Here is a 20,582-nt window from a genome sequence, read left to right on the forward strand (position 1 = left end):
GGGAGGCGTAGGGTTTTGGCGCTGCCCCATGTTTACGTCATTTTGTAAATCTGGGGCAGTGTCACACTCCATGGGTGTGGAGTGGGAACACCCACAGCAACGCCCATGGAACCGCTCTTTGACGTACAGTAAGGCAAGTGCCTTGCCTTACTCAATATCTATGAGGCCATGCAAAACCACGCAGGGTGGCTATTTGTCACCTCATAGATGTGATGGAGAGGCCTGCGCCACAGGATCATCATAAAAATTACGTTCCGGTGGCATGGGCCTCATGTAAATGAGGGCATAATTGTTTTTGTTAAAATCTACAGATTATGCAGCAGATGATGGATTATGAGGCAAATATATAATTATGCAAAAAAATTCTGCGGCCGCACAAGCGCATAATTCTAGTGGCCCTGCATATGGTATAAAATGCACTTGGAAAAGACCTTTTCTCACAAGAAGCACATTGCAAAGGGAGCAACGAGCCTTCCCCGACGTCTGGATAGATTAACTGAGTAAACCAAACTTAAAAAATCATCATTAGTAGATACACGGGATAGGTTACATCGACATACCTGTATTACCTATCGACAGAGACTGCATTAGAAAGGAGACAAATCCAGTAGGTTACTAACAAGTCTTTCACCCCACCGTTATGAAGATTAGGAATAACCAAGGCAGGGAAGTGTACGCAGGAGGGTCTTTACTGAAAACTGAGACAGACAGACAATCACTGGGCCAGGGGGTACAGCGGATGCAAAACCTCCTCTCTGCACTTCCAATTACCAAAGTAATTCTTTAACAATGGGAAGCACTTATTGCACCACTTACTAAAGAAGAAATAGTGTTGTTCATACAATCCATGTATGGGGCATAACATTGGGGCAGATGACCTACCCGCTGAATTCTGCCAAGCTCATGTGGGGTGGCTACGGCAAACAATTACTAGAAGTCTATGTGGGGGCTTATGAGACTGGCATGATCCATGCGTTGATAGGAGAGGCACTGATAGTGCTGACTCCAAACCCAAGAGAGCCATGACAGAATTAACTGCACAATGCCCACTGTCTATGTTGAATGTGGAAGGAAAGGTACTCAGTAAATTATGAGCAAGTAGATTGATAGAGGCCATGCCCGAGCTGGTACAGGAGGACCTGTGTGGCTTTATCCCACATAGAAATAGGATCTGTAGCCTATGAAGGTTTTCACATTTAGTTCATGCACCACATTTGAGGGAAGATGACTATGCATTGGCACTGTTAGATGTTGAGCATGTGGGGGATCCAACACAAGCAGGCATGGGAAGCTGTTATATTAGTGGAACAGGTACATATGAGATGAGAGAGACTCAACATGGGTGTCTCCTCTCCCCCTTGTTGCGTGCACTTCCAATTGAACCATTGACGTGCAGACGTAGGGATGCACCACAGTTTTGGGTGATACAGGCTGGAACGACTGCCCATGTGCTATCCGAATATGCTGACAATGCCTTGATATACACCCCTACACCACCTTATTCCCAGACAAATAGGTGCTGAGGATTTGAGCGCCTTTTTTACCCAAGGCTGTGACTCCTTTCCATGTTTGGCGAGCTGATCCCTAAGTGACTTTGTCTTTTTATATTGATCGTAACAAGGCCCATCAAGTGGGCGATCAGCTTTCTGTGGGTTTATTCTGGAGCAAAGAAAGGGATGACTGTGCAGAAGAGAACCCTGTTAAGGTGAATAGTCCTCTACTTTAGGAACTGTTATGCACTGGTCAAGAAACAGCTCCTATTCTACTAAGGAAATTTTCACTACACCTGCAGTGGTGTGAGGGTTGGCTGTCCTTGATATCTTCAAGCCAGCGAAATGGGCATCGGTGCATGCATTCATGAAACATTACCTATAAGCCAGTTCCGGCAGGAAGGACACTTCCTCCGCTCAGTTCTGCAGGACTTTTATATTTGAGTCAACTCTACAGACCCTCCACCTTTGGGAGCATTGGTGTTTATTCAAAAGGTGAGGACTCTATGCTTAGAAGTATCCATCAGAAGAGCAAGTTACTTACCTTCAGTAACGCTCTTTCTGGTTCCTCACTGCCCCCAGACTCACCATTTTTAGAATTGGCCTCTGTTTGACATCTAAAAACATCCAGAGTTAGAGGGCAGCATTCTGTCGCCAACAGTTGTTTTGTGATCTGTATCTGAGGGCACAGAAAGAGAAAAGATGAGAAACTGATGTCCACACACAGGGTAGGCAATTATATGTGTCTCTGCTCCATCAATTCCAGGGCAGTATGGGGTCAGAGTGGAGCTGAGTGACACCACCTACCAACATACAGGAGCATTGTTGAACAATTCTCCGGATCCATTCTGATGCCTGTGGGATAGTCAGAAGGCAAGTAATCTGTGGATAGAGTATCTAACAGAAAGAACATGACCAACGATAAGTAACTTGTTTTTCAGGACTTCAAGTACTGACGCAAGCTGCCTGTCTCCTCCTTCTCAGACCCCCCTGCTCCTTACCTCCGACTGATACATATTCGATATAGAATTGTGGATGTGCAGCTATTCACAAAGAGAATGCTTTTCAAAGAGAGAATACAAGTGGGGTCACAGACACAAGGAAGTTCAAGTGTCTATGATGCCACTCAGAATGTCTACCTTGTTGACTGCCGCCCAACTATAGTTTCATGCTATAGATCATCTACATTTAGATGATTCACATGTATCAACTATGGAGGGGGACAAGAGCCATGGAGCGGGGGCGGCAAATATGGCCTTTCCTCGATTCTAGCACACCCCTTAACCACACCCGGGCACTAAATGTGTAAATGTTGTCAACCTCCCTCTTGCTTTGGATTCTCTCCACCTCTTGTTACTATTTGGAATAAAGTGCCAAGTACTCTGCCACCATCTACATGAGACATTCTCTCGCCTTAGTTCTTTGCATGAATTTAAAAATACCTGGGGTCCTGGTGCTAAAGATTGCAGGAATCTGTTAGCATGAGCTGAAAGCCATTTTGTACTTGGCAGCCATTTTAGTTAGGTATGTGCTAGCCATTTGCTTTCTCCCTCTTCCAGAACCTCGCACATGCTCAGAAAGACCTAGCTAGTAGAATGCGCCTGCTCCTAGTATAGAGCAGTCAGGCTGTTCTAACTGATATCAGCAACTCATTACTCCTCCTACTTGTTGACTGTGCATTTTCTGTATGACCATCTATGTGTGTAACTCTTCTCATGTGTACTTGTACCGCCTTCTTTTGAGCCCCTGTGTGGGTATATAAGGCCCCTGTTCTCTGTACTCCTTAGAATGCCTCCTACAGTGACTTGAGGGTACCGTGTGATGCAATCTCCCTCATGTGAGGTTTAATAAATGCATTGTTTTTATATTACAGCTTCTGTGCCATTCTCTTCTTTGTTGGTTTAAAAGGACCAGGTATATCAGTGAAACCCCAGCGAAGGTTTTCATTTCTTCAATGGCACCTTCGCCCTCTTGCCTCTGGTTCAGCCTGAATCTACCTTACCAAGTGTGTTGCTCTCACACTGCAGTAGAGGCAGATAATGTACTCGACAGCAGGAGGCAGTGGAGACACCAGATACTGATGTGAAAGCACAACTGGCCTTCAGTCATGGTAGATCACCATTTACCATTCCACTGCTTCTCTCTTGGTCTCTGGCGATCTAGGGGAGGGGGACCCAACTTTTTTCTGCTTTCTTTGGGTCTCCGATAACTTGAGGTATGTCGGGCAGGGCAGCTACTAGACCACATCTTAACGTAGCCACTCACTACATCTAACACAAACGTGAGCACACCCAGTGCAGCAATTACACTCTTGTTTTAGCTACAAGCAAATAATTTAATGAAGCCACTAGAGCAAATGTCGTTCTAGCCAACAAAGGACATCTCAAAATAGTAATTAGACTGTATATGAACCCATCCAGTAGAGAACATCTCTAGTCAGTAGACTGCTTTGGAATTAGCTACTAGATTGCAACTCAGCCACTAAACCACATCTCAACATAGCCATTACACTACATCCCAATGTAACTATTACACTACATCTCAACATAACCACTAGCCCATACATCAACATTTTCAGCAGACTACATCTTACATGACCAGACCACATCTCAATACAGCGATTTGATTACAACTCAAAATATGTCTTTGACTACATGCCATGTAACTGCTAGACTACATCACACGTCCTAGACTACATGTTAATGTACCTACTAGTTTACATCACAACATAACTATTAGACCATGTCTATAGACCATATATCTGCATAAGACTTAGATCAAATATTAGCACAGTCAATAGTCCACATCTCTGTCACTGGCGTAATGAAACTAGAGGGGGGGCCCCCCTGTGAGGTACGTGGAGGACCCCCTCCGGACACAATCAGGAGCTATGTGACCGCTGTGCTGATGGGGCCCCCTGGAGGTTGCCCCCCCCCCCCCACACCGTGGGGGCTGCGGGGGCCTGTGTTACGCCACTGATCTCTGTTTGCTTAGATACGAGTCAAACTGAGTGGGTAAATGTGGGATGCCTTTGTATTGATTCATGAAAGAGTTCAATGTATCTGTCCCCTCTCCTCCCGGTTGATGGCCTTTGTTTTGCAGTATTGGGTCTTATTGATGATGCATAAATATCTGATGGAACTCGTTTTTTTTTTTTAAACACATTTTCTTGAAATTTGGAGCTCCCAGCCTGGCAGGCCTACACATAAATGTATCATTAACAACACAGCAGGCCTCAATGAACGAACCCTGAGTAACAAATCCCCATAAAACATGCACTGAAAGGACACCACCCCCCTGAACCCCGGCCAGTAACGATCTCCGTGATATCTTGTTTTCCCACAATGTGAGACTTTTACTCTCTCCTCAAGCCATATGTCTGTATCTCTACCTCAAGAGTAGCTTCGGCAGATTGAGTGGGGGCAGCAGATTACCACCGTAATCTGCCCATCTCTTCCAAATGTTCCCATGCTTCAGGGGGCAACACCTTGCTTGGAAGACCGCCACCTCAATCCCCATGCACCTGTCCATGGATGCCCCCCAACCTTGCAGTGTCATGCAGCTCCACACCGTTTGTAAAAAGGTACCCTCTTCAGTATTGCAGCGGAGACATACAGGGGAGGGTATCACTCCCTTCTGCCATAAACGGTGTCTGGTGTATAAATATTTGAATTGGATAAGGCGAAAGCGCGATGAAATTGGAGCGCCTCGGGTGGGTGCTAGAGCCTGCGCACAGTCATCATCATTGAGATATTCAATGTCTCCCTTCCTGCAACCTTTGAATATACTTCAGTACCGTGCCTTGCATCACATCTCTCAATGTGGACAAGCCCATAAGATCCCATTCTTGGAACCTGTGTAACCCCATGAGCTTATGCAGCACGTCCCATGCCACAACGGAGTCTCCCTCGTCAATCTACCCCCCCCCCAACCAATTCTACGCCTAGTCAGCCTCCATAACTGAATAACCACTCTGGTGGCCGGAGGCAAGTGCTGCAACCCAGCCCAACTGTACAGATAATCCAGGACCGTTGACAACCCCCCCCCCCCCCCCCCCCCATTTCCCACCTCTCTACAGCATATGCGGGATCTGCATGATCGTTGTACCACCAGTCATTGACAATAAGGAGGTGAGAGGCAATATAATAGGATTGTACATCAGCTGCTGCGATCCCACCGCAGAAGGTGGACTGGATGCATGTGAGACGATTCATTCATTCGGATTCGGATTGCACCACCTCCCCCACAGGAAGTGGTTGAGAATCGCATTTACCTGCCAGAACCATGAGGCTGGGATGTCGTATGGGTGATTTTGTAGCTGATCTAGCAGCCGTGGTAAGGACACCATTTTGAAAATGGCGGAGCGACCCAGCAGCGACAAGGGCAAAGAGGACAAGGCTTTCATTTCATCAGGAATACGAGACAGCAAGGGACTGATGTTGTGCTGCCATGAGATAGTCGGGTCTGGAGAGACATAGGTTCCCAGATATTGAAAGCCCTCATCAGCCTGTGTCAGATGAGCAGCCCATGCCGATCTTCACTGAATACTGCAAACCGGGAATATTACCGACTTCGTCGGGTTCATGTACAGCCCTAAGGTCTCCCCCAATACCCTCAAGATCTACAAAATCCGTGGACCAAAAAACGCTGGGACTGTAAGGAAAAACAGGACGTGGTCCACATATAGGAGCCCATAACTTATTCCGTGTGAGAAACATCTAAAACTGGGCCATATGACAATGAGGTCCGCATAAGGCAAATATATGACTTGGGTTCGTCTGTCCCGTCACAGCTGGAGAAGGATCTAGGTCTTGAAAAGGTTTACAATATCTGAGGGACATAAGGTCTTTGTGCACCTGAGTAAAAACTCTGAAATCAGCACTGTAGGCGTTTACAAGCTATGCCTGGTGCTTCAGGCTGAAGTGGTTTTTCCTGAATGCCTGTAGTTCTCAGCATAAAGATCCTGCAAGAGCACGCAGGTGATTTGCAAAGGAGGCATGTAAAACAACACGTAATACACCTACCATGGGAATAATCTGACACTCATTGGGTGTCCATGCCTTTGGATCGGGAACCTGGGTCTCCCTCTAAAACACTCACTTTACTAGCTGTTTCACAGGCAATGCTTTCATCACTACAGTGTTGCCTTGACCAGTTCTCTAGTTATCAGTTACGAGTCCTTCACTGGATGATACAGTCCAGAAACTGGCCGGTTTCACTGCTAACTTCAGATAAAAGGGTATCTTCTCTGCAGTGGACTTGAGACAATATATGACAAGACTCTTGCAGTCCATGAACATTCTCAGTGGCCGACAGACTCTATCTACCCTCACAATCTGATTAGATCTTTACTCAGGTGTCCACCAGCATGTGGTTACTGAGGCTAAATTTCTCTCATAAATGGAGTGTGAGGGAGGGGTATGGAAAATGAAACTTTCATCCTTCGTTTAATAGGATGTTACCCAAATGTCTTCCCAATGTAATGTCTGTGATCCTGCTGTTCTTATCTTGTTTAAGATGCTCCAAGTTTCTGAACTCCAGTAGGCTACTGCCAAAGAGGTTCTCGGTGACATAGATCTTTTCTTCTTGCGACAGTGAATCCTTCATCCAAGCACCAACCACTTTCCAGTAAGTGCCACGTGAGACGGGTGGATCGATAGCCAGAAGCGTACCACTGCATTCATCCTCGCGCCCTAGATGGAAATCAAGGAAAGGGTTTTAGGGTTGGATGATCGACTAAAGCCAGGCGAAGGCTTCTGATTGTCACAATGGGAGGTACAAGGGGCTCAAGCATCTTGCCAGCATTCCATGTACAAATTCAAAAGTGTGACATTCAAAATAGCTCAAACATGGGTGGAACATTTGGAATATGTACTAGGCAAGTGATGCCTACCTATCCATGGTCTAGACAATGAGAGAACAGCATAGGCTGCAGCCATAACCAGCTTCCACAAGGCCCACAGCTCACAATCCAAACCTGGATTCCAAACTCTGGGAGAAATTAAAAAATGAATTAGAAAAGCGTTGAAAGTGCCACAAACACTCAATGTTTGTAAATGTGACTTAGTTCTTCACTGTTTTTAGGTCAAGCCTGGGCAGCGAAAGCAATGCTCTGCGAGGCATGCTGTGTTTAGGTATGGAATAGAAGCTCTGCCCATTTACCGGCCATCTTTTTAATTGTCTCCTGTTTCTGTCCTTTCTAAATCGTTGCTTTTCATTCGTAAATAGGCTTAATAGTCCCTCCTTGGTACCGCCTTCTCTGCATTTCTAACCTCTCATAACGACTGGACCTTTTACTCGTGTTCTTACACGGTCTGTTTTATGTAGTTGGTGAGCACTATTTTCTTTAATGATCTTCCCCTATTCCACCCACGACGTCGCAGCACACTGCCCGCTTTTATATTGTTATTAGTAATGTATTTATTTAGTTTACAGCTCAGTAAGCTTTAACTATAGTGGCTGCACTTATTTATTTAATTGACGGCACGGTCCGCTTTCACTTTAGCGGATGTGTGCTTATTTATTTATTTAATTTACAGCATTGTCCGCTTTCACTTTAGCAGCCGCACTACAGAACATTTCTTCAATTATTTATTTTTTCTTTTTGGGTGAAAGCGCCCCATACTGTGCTTTCACTTTAATGTTGGCTGCGCCCTTCACTGCAACCTGAATACAGCAAGCAGCGTCTAAAGAAGGGGACACGGCCAGCATTAAAGTGGTCTCGCATTTGTGAGAGTTTGAGCTGTTAGCATTTGAAATGACAATGCCTTTTATATATGTGTTGGGTTTAAAAACACATCAATAAAAGGCATTGTCATTTACAATGCCAATAGCTTTAACATTCACAAATGCGAGACCTATTGTTTCTCTCTATCACTGTGTTTGCAAACACCAGGAGAGATTAAATGAAAAACAAACACTTCCTATATTCAATTATTTGAAGGTCTTTGTGAACATTAATACTTATTAGTATCCAGAGGAAATGTTGGGAATTGGTCAGTCAATCAGAATTCCCCTTTACTTTCTATATTTAATGTGACAAGCCCACAAAGGGAGCATTCTGTAGCTGCCTAGCTGTCAACATTCCTCTTGTGTGCGGTGCACAGATAGGAAACACTGTGGGAGTATGAGCAACCTTTTACCTGAATGTTTTGGTGGAAAAAATGCTCCACCCTCCTGCAATGATCACTCATCCTCTTCTCCACATGCTGCCCATTCGCAAGTGGCTGTCTGGCCTCCTTGTATGTGTTTGGTAAAGGAAAACACAACCAGCCACAAAAAAGTTGAAAAAGATTGTTTACAATTGATATACTGCTTTTCCAGACAGACTATGTGGATCCATTGTCCCATGCCTCAGAATCAGTTTTGATTGGTTCAAATGTTATTTCCAGGCTACTCTTCAGATACAGGGTTTGTGCAAAGTGATGTCTGCCACAGCAGGTGGTAAAGAATGTGTCTCACAATCATTGTTGGAGAGGTGTGGTGTGGTGCAGCGGCCAGGGCAGCTGACTTCGGAGCACAGGGTTCACAGTTCGATGCCCGCTCCGGTGGCAGCTCAGCTCAGCACCATGTGACTCTGGGCAATAGCTCACTTAATTTCCACGATGGCCCCCAGCGCCTTGAGACCCGTAAGGGTGAGTAGTTCGCGCGTTGCAAATACGGATTTACATTTATACACTCACACATACACACTCACTACCTCAACATGAATACAAGATGTCAGCACTAGCTTGTGAGTTTGACATAGCAGTGTAAGTTTCCATAAAATGGGTCAGCAGACTATGCCCTCACTGGCACAGACTCTAAAGTCTGGTCACAATACAAATTGCAAAACACGGTCACATGCCAGCACCACTTTACCTGATACACTCAGGACAGGGGCAGAAGTTAAATGTCTACTTGGGGGGCTTGCTTGGTGCGACCTGCAGATCACGGGACCTCACATGGTCAAGGGCAGGTCTAGGCCATTGCTGGGCCAAATAAAAATCAGAATTCTAGTTTTACTTGCAGATGGGCACTCATGGCACTAGAACATGGCCATTTTCCTTACATGGTACATTCCCCTTGCATGGTACATTCCTATCCCAACTGTGAGAAGTTGGCCTGGTATATGCTGCTCACTAATTCTAGTGATCACCTTGTACCATGCCAAACAACCCTTATGGTGGTGGTTGAAGTTAACCTTGATAGACCAGCTATCCTAGTGGTAGCGTGGACAGTGCAGTCTGCAGGCTAAACTCTTGAGGGCATGTGAAGCCAGCTGTTTTACCATGTGTAACCTCCTTGAATACCAAATGAAAGGACACCACACAGATATATATTCAAAATATATATGTATTTATTTACTTAAAAGTATCCCCTATACTCTTTATGAGCACAGAAGCACATTCGTTTAAAACAAGGCAGTGTTTAAATATACAAACGTTGCACAATTATGGATGGGCCAGGTGGCCAGCTAAACCATATACTAAAATAGTGGTATAAGAACCACAAATAGAAAGGAAAGAAGGCCTAGGGCCTAGGGAATCGCTGGGACGACAAGGAGCGAACGGTAGTTAGTGACCAGGAGGCCCATAGGATGCGTGTGCAGTGTTAGAAGTTATACGCGTGCACCTATTGATTTCAATGGGTGCGTAAACGTCACAAAGTTAAAGGAAAAGGAGTCTTCCGGATGGATCGGAACCTAACAACTTAAAACCTAGACACTAGAGATGTTTCTCTACCCAGGAGCACCGGAGTGCCAGCGTTACCTCACCCACAGGAAGCGGGTGCATAGGGGTCAAAGTGCGTCGGGTTTCGTCGTGCAGGTCTATGGAGCCTGAGGATGAAGATGCAGCAGGCGGCCAGGCAGGAAGAGTTCGGGTGGATCCAAGGATGGATCTGAAGAGTAGACGACCTGTAAGCAGAGGGGACAGTGTTCAAAGTCACTAGCCAGTGACCGGCGTGGAACCAGGAAGGAACCAGGCGATGTCGGGTGCCAACAGTTGAAGAAAGGAAGCTTGTCTCTGCAGCCACGTGGAAGTGAAGAGGTCGACGACGTCCAGGAGTCACTCACGAGCTGTCCCACGAAGGCTCTAGCTGATGGCGGTGTCGGCTTCTTGATCGGAGCAAACAGGCCTTGGCTAATGCAAGCCCCGCAGGAATCGAGGAAAGCTTGGTGCTCTGGCCAGCAAGGTCAGAGGGGCTGCTCCTTTTCACAGGAGCAAGGGCCAGTCTGGAGCAACCAGACCAGTGGTGTTAGTTGTAGTTTTCGTCGCCAAGATGGCCACTAGCCAACGGGCCAGTAACCGGGATGACGCGTAGAGTGGCAAAAAGCAAAAGGGCCCCACGCAGATCTCGTGGATGCTGGAGGGCTGGTCTTTGGTGCAAATGCTGCTCGGTGTTGGGGCTTCTCAGGGCCCAAAGCACAGCATTGAGGATGCCTCAGGTGCTGCGCAGTCAGCTTGTCGTGGACGTTTCAAGATGGCCGGTCCCACATCTCTCGGTGCCTCCACGGGTCTCTTCTTTGCAGGGACTGTGGATCTGGCTCAGTGATGTCTGGGAGTCTGGGTCTTGTCGGGCTCTGGGCTCGGTCTCGGGCAGGAGGCGGCGGCAAAGCAGTCATTGAGTTGCTGGATGGTGCCTGTATTCACAGGGTGGTCACTCCTTGGCCACAAGGGAGATTCTCTTCAGTCTTCTGTGCAGCAGAATGTCGAAGTCCAGTAGTTCTTCTTATTAAAGTCGAGTTTCAGGATGATCCGAAGTCTTGGGACACAGCTCCTACTCTTATTCCAAATCTAGGGGCCGGATTACCTGCTAGGTCCCTCCTCTGGGTGGGACCAGGATGGGGGGTGGTTACACCCCCTTTCCTTTGTCCAGTTTCGCGCCAGGACTGGGGATGGAGAGCCCCAGCTCCGGTTTAAACTGGCATATGTACAGGGACTCCTTGTGCGCCCCAGGCATGTCTCAATCTATTCAGCCCTCCCTAACCCACTACACAAAATCCTGTCTGGGGTGGTGCAAGCACCTCCCCTGACAGGAAACCCTTTGTCCACACCTCCCAAGCTGGAAGGACTCCCAGCAGCAGGAGGGCAGACTTGTGTCTGTGGTGGCAGCATCCATTTTGTTTCAGGTTAGGTACATGTCGTGTCCCTCTAGAAGGGTGGAATGCTACCCCCGTCGCCAGAATTGGCAAAGGGGTAATATTCCAAATTGTATGACACTTTACTCGACATGTTTTGATAAAGCCAAACCAAAGTTAGCATTTGACCGCGAGGTACATAATGCCCTTAAGAGTATATGGTATGGCAATATCATAAAACCGCTAAAGGACGTTGTTCCGAAAGCTGCAGACAGGCTCAGCTCATGCCAGAGCACCATCTCACATGAAACCAAGCACTCTGCCTCCAGGATTGTTAAGGCCTGCCATAGAGGTTACCATGTGTCCATATAGGTTAGATATAGATATACTATATCTAAGTAAGAGGTGATTACACCAACTTACCCCAGCTGAGTGATCAGCCAGTTGTGTCAAATAGTGAGGCCAGGCCAGGGGTGGCATAATACATGCTGCAGCCCCTGGTAGGCCTGGGATACACCTATGACCTGGGTACCTGGGGTACACTGTTACAGGGTCCAATAAGGTGAACCAGTTCCAATTGATAATGCACCTAGTGTGCATTGGCATTAATTTAGGGAGAGAACAGCAGGGCTGGGGGTCTGATTAGCAGGCCCACAGCCACACTAAGTCATAAAACCAGTGAAGCAAAAGCAAAAATTTGGGGTGACCATAGGATAGCAGACCCTACTCTCCTACACCCCCCCCCCCCAAACGCAGGGACATTAGACTAACCTTGACCAGTTGTGTCTTCATGTTCTATGTGGAAGTACCGGGAGAGACCATCTGCATTACCATGGTCAGTCCCTGGGCGGTGCTCCACTGCACAGTCCATCCCCTGTAGGGAAATGGACCACCTGAGTAGTTTGGGGTTTTCACCCTTCATCTGATTTAGCCATAAGAGGGGCTTATGGTCGGTCTGAATCTTGAAGTGAGTTCCAAACAAGTATGGTCTCAACTTCTTCAGGGCCCACACCACAGCAAAGGCCTCCCTCTCAATAGCTGACCAACGTTTCTCTCTAGGGGTCAGCCTTCTGATAATAAAAGCAATGGGCTGGTCTTGACCATCTACATTAAGTTGTGAAAGCACAGCTCCCACCCCCAACTCAGAAGCATCTGTTTGGACAATAAACTCTTTGGAGTAGTCAGGACTCTTCAGGATAGGTGCAGAGCACATGGCCTTCTTCAGGTCTTCAAATGCCTTTTGACAGTTTACTGTCCACTGAACCTTTTTGGGCATCTTCTTGGATGTCAGATCATTAAGAGGAGTCACTATGGACCCATAGTTCTTAACAAACTTCCTGTAGTACCCAGTCAGGCACAAGAAAGCTCTGACCTGAGTCTGGGTAGTTGGAGGGGACCAGTCCTTGATGGTCTGGATCTTACTCTCCAGTGGTTGAACCTGGCCTCCACCTACAAGGTGGCCCAAGTATACAACTTTACTCTGCCCTATCTGGCACTTAGTAGCCTTGATAGTGAGGCCTGCCTTTTGCAGGGCCTCTAGTACTTTTGTCAGGTGGATCAGGTGATCCTCCCAGGTGGAGCTAAAGACAGCAATATCATCTAGATATGCTGCACAGAAGTCATCCAACCCAGTGAGGACTTGGTTCACCAACCTTTGAAAAGTGGCAGGTGCATTCTTCAGACCAAAGGGCATCACCACAAATTGGTAATGACCTCCTGGGGTTGAGAATGCTGTTTTGGCCTTAGACTCCTCAGCTAACCTGATTTGCCAATAGCCAGCTGTCAAATCAAATGTGCTCAAAAACTTGGCTGAAGCCAGTCTATCTATGAGCTCATCTGCCCTTGGAATTGGGTATGCATCTGTCCTGGTGACAGCATTGAGTCCTCTGTAATCCACACAGAACCTCATTTCTCTCTTTCCATCTTGTGTGTGAGGATTGGGGACCAGAACCACTGGGCTAGCCCAGGGGCTCTCTGAAGGCTCAATGACACCTAACTCCAGCATTTTCTGCACCTCAGTCTTTATACAGTCCCTGACATGATCAGGTTGCCTGTAAATCTTGCTTTTCACAGGAAGACTTTCACCAGTGTCCACCACATGGGTACACCAGTTAGTCTGACTGGGTGTCAAGGAGAACATATGTCTATATGACTGTAAAACTTGTCTGCAGTCTGCTGATGTTCAGTGAGGCTGCCACCTAAGGCCACACCATCAACTGAGCCATCTTCAGGGTTCTGAGACAACAGGTCTGGGAGAGGGTCACTCTCTTCCTCCTGCCCCTCATCTGTAGCCATGAGCATGCCCATGTCTGCCCTGTCAACATATGCCTTGAGTCTGTTGACATGGAGCACCCTGTGGGGGCTCCTGGGAGTACCTAGGTCTACCAAGTAGGTAACCTCTCCCTTCTTTTCAACAATTGTATGGGGTCCAGACCATTTGTCTTGGAGTGCTGCTGGGGCCACTGGCTCCAACACCCATACCTTCTGTCCTGGCTGGTACTCAGTCAAAACAGCCTTTTGGTCATGCCAAGCTTTCTGTAATTCTTGGCTTGCCTCCAGGTTTTTAGATGCCTTCTCCATGTACTCAGCCATCCGGGAGCGGAGACCAAGTACATAGTCTTGCTTAGGCTTTTTGAGAGGTAACTCCCATCCTTCCCTCACCAGACATAGGGGTCCTCTTACAGGGTGCCCAAATAACAATTCAAAGGGGCTGTAGCCAACTCCTTTTTGTGGGACCTCTCTGTAAGCAAACAGAAGGCAGGGTAGAAGGATGTCCCATCTTCGCCTGAGCTTTTCAGGTAATCCTTTGATCATACCCTTCAGGGTCTTGTTGAATCTCTCAACAAGCCCATTGCATTGTGGATGGTAAGGAATGGTGAACTCGTAGTTGACACCACATTCCTACCACATAGCTGTCAAGTACCCTGACATGAAGTTGGCATCTCTGTCAGATACTACCTACTTAGGAAACCCCACACTGGAGAAAACTCCCAGTAAGGCCCTGGCCACAACAGGAGCTGTTGTGGTCCTAAGGGGAATTGCCTCTGGATACCTGGTGGCATGATCCACTACCACCAGTATAAATCTGTGCCCAGATGCAGTGGGGGGATCCATGGGACCCACAATATCAATCCCCACTCTTTCAAAGGGAACCCCCACCACAGGTAGTGGTATTAGGGGGGCCTTTGTTGTGCCACCTGATTTGCCACTGGCTTGGCAGGTTACACAGGAGCGACAAAACTCCTTGGTATCTTCATTCATGTGAGGCCACTGAAAGTGAGGGACAAGCCTGTCCCAAGTCTTGTTCTGGCCTAAGTGTCCTGCTACAGGAATATCACGGGTCAAGGTAAGAAGGAAGCTCCTAAATTGCAGAGGTATAACCAACCTCCTGGTTGCACCAGGTTTTGGGTCTCTAGCCTCTGAATAAAGGAGCCCATCATCCCAATATACTTTATGGGTACCTTAAGCATTCCCAGCAGCCCCAGCAGCAGCCTGCTGTCTGAGGGGTTCAAGGGAAGAGCAGTCTAACTGAGCCTGCCTTAAGTCAGCCCTAGAAGGTCCCCCTGCCCCCAGAAACTCAACCTGGTCAGGTTCAAGCTCTTCAGGGACAGTTCCTTCAGGGGTGTCAAAATCAGTTTCCTGAGAAGACTGATCTTCACTTTCAGGCAGGAGGGAAGGCACAGCCTTGACCCTTCTGTTCTTCTTCTTGGTAGGTGCTTGGTCCATTGTTCCAGGCTCCAAGACCTGAGGTTCAGTGAGGCACTTTTTGGCCTGTGACCTGGTCACAGCAAGGACATGTCATGAAATCCCTAACATCTCTGCATGAGTCCTGTCCTCCACTTCTGACCATAGAGAGGATTCTAGGTCATTGCCCAACAGACATTCAACTGGGAGGTCTGCACTTACCACAACCTTTTTGAGGCCAGTTACCCCTCCCCAGGAGAAATTAACAATTGCCACACTATGTGTAGTAGAGACATTGCTGGCGTTGGTCACTAGGTAATTATCACCTAGTATTATTTGTCCAGGGTCCACAAAGCCAGGTGTCACCATGGTGACACTGGCACAAGTGTCCCTGTATGCTTGAGCCACTTTATTGTTTATTAGAGGTGTCTGTCTGTACTTGCCTAGATTACTAGGACTCACAGTAGTGGACAAATCCATGTCCACCTCACAAATCAGAACAGCCTGTGTAGGAGTTCTGACTAGGCCAGAATCTCCTTCAGTACCCAAGGTTAACCCCACTACTCCCTTAGCCTGAGGACCAACACTGCCAACTGTACTAGGGGGTGCAGGTGCCTTAGGGGCTGCAGTGATGGGGGCTCCAGTTTTCTTACAATCACTGGTCCAGTGAGAGGTGTTTTTACAGACATTACACCATGGCTTTTTCTGACCTTCTTTCTTCTTCTTCTTGGAAGTTTGGGACACACCCTCATTATTCTGTTGGGGGCCTGGTGAAGACTTCTGGTCTTTGGGTTTCTGTTCCCCACCCTTTTGGTCTGTCTTCTTCTGGTCACCACCCTGGTTCTGGTTCTTTTGCTTAACCCTGGTTCTAACCCATTTGTCTGCCTTCTTTCCCAATTCTTGGGGAGAGGACAGATCTGAGTCAATCAGGTGTTGATGCAACTGCTGGTTCTGACAATTATTTAAGATTTGCTCTCTCATAATTAGATTATACAATCCTGTGTAATCTGCAACCTTACTTCCCAGCAACCAGCCCTCCAGAGCCTTAGTGGCACATTCAACAAATTCAGACCAGTCCTGAGTCTGTGTCTTCTGGGTGTCTCTGAACATTAACCTGCACTGTTCAGTGGTTAAGCCTAACCCATCAATCAGAACACTCTTCAGGACCAGGTAGTTTCTAGCATCCTCATCACTAACTGTGAGGAACTTGTCTCTGCCTCTACCTTCAAAGGAGAGCCACAAGATTGCTGCCCACTGCTCCTGAGGGACCTGCTGTACTCTGCAGGCCCTCTCAAGGGCAGTTATCCACTTGTGGATGTCATCCCCAGTTTTGTAGGGGGGCACAATCTTACTCAGGTTTCTATGGTCATAGGACCTGTCTTTATCCTTAGGGATATTGCTGGCACCAGTGGAATCTAATCCACTCTCTCTAGACTGTCTTGCTCTAGCAAGTTTCTCCTTAGCTAAGGCAACTTCTAGTTCTTGCCTTTGAATCCTAAGTTCAGCCTCTCTCATCTTGGCTTCATGCTCTCTTCTCTGAGGGGAAGTCATCCTCCTCTGAGCAGGGGCATTGGGGCCTTTAGAGTCAGTGGAATGGTCCTGAGGCGGAAGCCGGGACTTAAGCTTTGCACATTGCTGAATGGTACGTGGTTCTATACTTTTAACCTGCTGCTTGTTTTAAATGCACTCGTTATATTTTAATTCCAGTACCTTGAAACTGCACAGCTTGTAAATATTGCTATTTGCACATCCGGGGATTGAACCCGTGACCAGTGGCCCGTTGTTCCGCCCTCGTGACAGAGGAGGTGGGCGAGCAGACTAGTGCTCCGCCCCTCACTCCACGATCGGTATAAACCTCCCGCCCCACACATCTCAGCTGGTTGTTTGCGTGTGTTTGAACAGTGTGGTCCTGAGGCGGAAGCCGGGACTTAAGCTTTGCACATTGCTGAATGGTACGTGGTTCTATACTTTTAACCTGCTGCTTGTTTTAAATGCACTTGTTATATTTTAATTCCAGTACCTTGAAACTGCACAGCTTGTAAATATTGCTATTTGCACATCCGGGGATTGAACCCGTGACCAGTGGCCCGTTGTTCCGCCCTCGTGACAGAGGAGGTGGGCGAGCAGACTAGTGCTCCGCCCCTCACTCCACGATCGGTATAAACCTCCCGCCCCACACATCTCAGCTGGTTGTTTGCGTGTGTTTGAACAGTGTGGTCCTGAGGCGGAAGCCGGGACTTAAGCTTTGCACATTGCTGAATGGTACGTGGTTCTATACTTTTAACCTGCTGCTTGTTTTAAATGCACTCGTTATATTTTAATTCCAGTACCTTGAAACTGCACAGCTTGTAAATATTGCTATTTGCACATCCGGGGATTGAACCCGTGACCAGTGGCCCGTTGTTCCGCCCTCGTGACAGAGGAGGTGGGCGAGCAGACTAGTGCTCCGCCCCTCACTCCACGATCGGTATAAACCTCCCGCCCCACACATCTCAGCTGGTTGTTTGCGTGTGTTTGAACAGTGTGGTCCTGAGGCGGAAGCCGGGACTTAAGCTTTGCACATTGCTGAATGGTACGTGGTTCTATACTTTTAACCTGCTGCTTGTTTTAAATGCACTCGTTATATTTTAATTCCAGTACCTTGAAACTGCACAGCTTGTAAATATTGCTATTTGCACATCCGGGGATTGAACCCGTGACCAGTGGCCCGTTGTTCCGCCCTCGTGACAGAGGAGGTGGGCGAGCAGACTAGTGCTCCGCCCCTCACTCCACGATTGGGATAAAATGGCCACCTTCCCCAGGAAGCGCAGTGGACGAGCGCAGCGGGCGCGCCGGCGGCGCGCCGAAGGCTCGCCAAAGGCAAGCCCGTCTGCGCCCGTCCGCGCCGGTTCCGTGCCTAGGGCCGGATTCCTTGGTCCGAGGTCAGGGAAAACGTTAACTCACTTTGCCTACAGCCGTGACACCCTTCTGGCTTGTCGGTACAAAGGCGGGAGCTCAGGATGCGTTAAATTGGAAATGCGTGTGGATGAGCGGCCCCCCCCACCGCTTTGCATCAATTGCAATCAAGCTCTCCCCAAGTTTGACTGGCATACTAGTAAACACGGTTCGGCCGCATCAGTGCCTTGGACAAGGAAAGAACACACTGCAGTTAAATGCCTTTTACTTAACGCTAGATCCCTGGTGAGACACAGTATAGAACTAGCGGACCTCATAGTTGAATCTAAATCACAGATAGCTTTCGTAACAGAAACCTGGACAGATGCTGCCTCAGGTCCGGATATCATCAAAGCTACCCCCCCTGAGTTCGAGTGCTTTGTTCAGAACAGAGAAAAAAAAAGGGGGGGAGGGCTCGCTATAATCTACCATAATTCCATCAGAGGTTCTTTCCAGTCGGGTACCACCGACCAATTTGAAGCCCTCATATATAACCTGACCCTTTCCAACCATCAATCTTTTAAGGGTGGCCTAATTTATAGGCCCCCCGGACCCAAAGTCCCGTTCCTCCCTGCACTCAGTTGCTTGCTAGAAGAAGCACTCTGCACAAAAACATTTACTGCGCTGGGAGATTTTAACTTTCATTTGGAATGTGATTCAGACCCCGATACGCGAAATTTCTTAGATCAGATGCGTGGGGTTGAGCTTAACCAAAGGGTTACCGGCCCAACCCACAGGGCAGGGCACACTCTAGATGGGATCTTTTCCAATCTTCCCAACCTTGAAATTACGGCAATTCTTCCGGTCTCCTGGTCCGACCATGCGGTAGTGCATTTTGAAATCAGCCTTGCCCCGCCTTCCAGGCCTAGTAAGGTTATGAATCCGCCTAGAACGATCAGGAGGTGGAAAAATATAGATGGAGATGCCCTAGAGAGCTTGCTCAAAACCTCCCTGCGGCCCCCTATGGCTAACGTGGAGGATGCAGCCACCTCATATACCAACTGGCTGGAGGCAGCATGCCTCAATCTCGCCCCGCCTAAAACGTTTCACTCCACTCGATCTAGCCCCTCTGCGCCGTGGTTCTCTGAACGTATCAGGGACCATAAACTGCTTTGTAAAAAGCAGGAAAGAATCTGGCGGAAAAACTATAAAGAGGAGGACAGAAAGCTTCTCTATTTAGAGATAAAAAGGTATAAATCTGCAATTCAAGAGGCAAAACAGGAGTTCTATACGAATCGTATTAAGGAGGCCAGTAATTCCGCTATGGAATTATTTCGCACAGTATCGTCCCTGGCGGTCATCAAACCAGTGGAGATACCCCCTAGCCGCGAACTATGCCAAGAGCTGGCGAACTTCTTCCTAGAAAAGGTAGAAAACATCTTCCGTCCTCTAGACATGCGGGTCAAGACTGTCGCTCCAGTAACTAACCCTGAGGCAGACATTAATCTTCCGAAGCTTCTCAACTTCTCCCCCATTAGGGAGGAAGAGGTGGAGAGCAGACTTCTACGGACAAATTCAGGCTCCCCTAATGACCCATGCCCAGCCAGCGTGGCCAAATTGGCCTCCTCGGCCGTGGCCGCAGGGCTCACCCCTCTGTTCAATGTCATGTTGGAAAAAGGAGAATTCCCCTTACGCTGGAAACAAGCCTCCATCTTACCCCTGTTGAAGAAGCCGAATCTAGCAGTGACGGACCTGAACAACTTTCGGCCAATAGCTAGGCTACCCCTTCCGACGAAAATCCTGGAGGGTCTCCTAAACACTCAGCTAAGCGCCTTTCTAGGGGCTGGCCAGGGCCTGGACCATTCCCAACATGGATTCAGGGCAGGGCATAGTACCGAATCCGCCCTGATTAAAGCAACAGAAGACGTGAGAACAGTGATGGACGCAGGAGGTAGAGCTGCCCTGATCCTGTTGGACCTGTCCGCGGCCTTTGATACGGTCCACCACAAGATACTTGGGGACCGACTCAAGGCTACGGGGATTCAAGGCAAGGCGCTAAAACTCCTGCTCGCCTTCTTGTCCGATAGGACTCAGAAGGTTGCACTAGGGGACTATGAATCAGACCCTTTCACGCTTCCTTGCGGAGTCCCTCAGGGGTCCTCCTTGAGTCCCACCCTTTTTAATATATACGTCTCCACCCTTGCACCAGTTATCAGATCTTTCGGCTTCAAGTTAACCTCTTACGCAGATGATACTCAGATAGTGGTATCTCTGCTACCAGGGGAAACTGACAGTACAGCCGATAGATTCAGAGGCTGTATGCGGGAAGTCAGCAACTGGATGGCAGATAACTGCCTCAAATTAAATTCTACAAAAACCGAAGTTCTGCTTTTCGGGTCCAACGATAATTTCTGGTCCCCACGCTGGTGGCCTGAGGAAATGGGCACTCCTCCAGCTCCGGTCCCAAAGGTTAA

At 48.0% G+C, this 20,582-nt stretch overlaps 1 protein-coding gene and 1 pseudogene across 1 annotated transcript in view; one reads left to right on the forward strand and one right to left on the reverse strand.

Moving 5' to 3' along the window:
- The window catches only part of LOC146771963 (proline-rich protein 5-like), a 393,650-nt gene that overhangs the window by 214,138 nt on the left and 158,930 nt on the right, over positions 1-20,582 (forward strand). The window lies entirely within an intron of this gene.
- LOC146771964 (olfactomedin-like protein 2A) overlaps positions 7,094-20,582 on the reverse strand; it is a 247,437-nt pseudogene continuing 233,948 nt past the window's right edge.

The sequence above is a fragment of the Triturus cristatus genome, unplaced genomic scaffold, assembly GCF_964204655.1.
Source record: "Triturus cristatus unplaced genomic scaffold, aTriCri1.1 SCAFFOLD_118, whole genome shotgun sequence".
Lineage (NCBI taxonomy): Eukaryota > Metazoa > Chordata > Amphibia > Caudata > Salamandridae > Triturus > Triturus cristatus.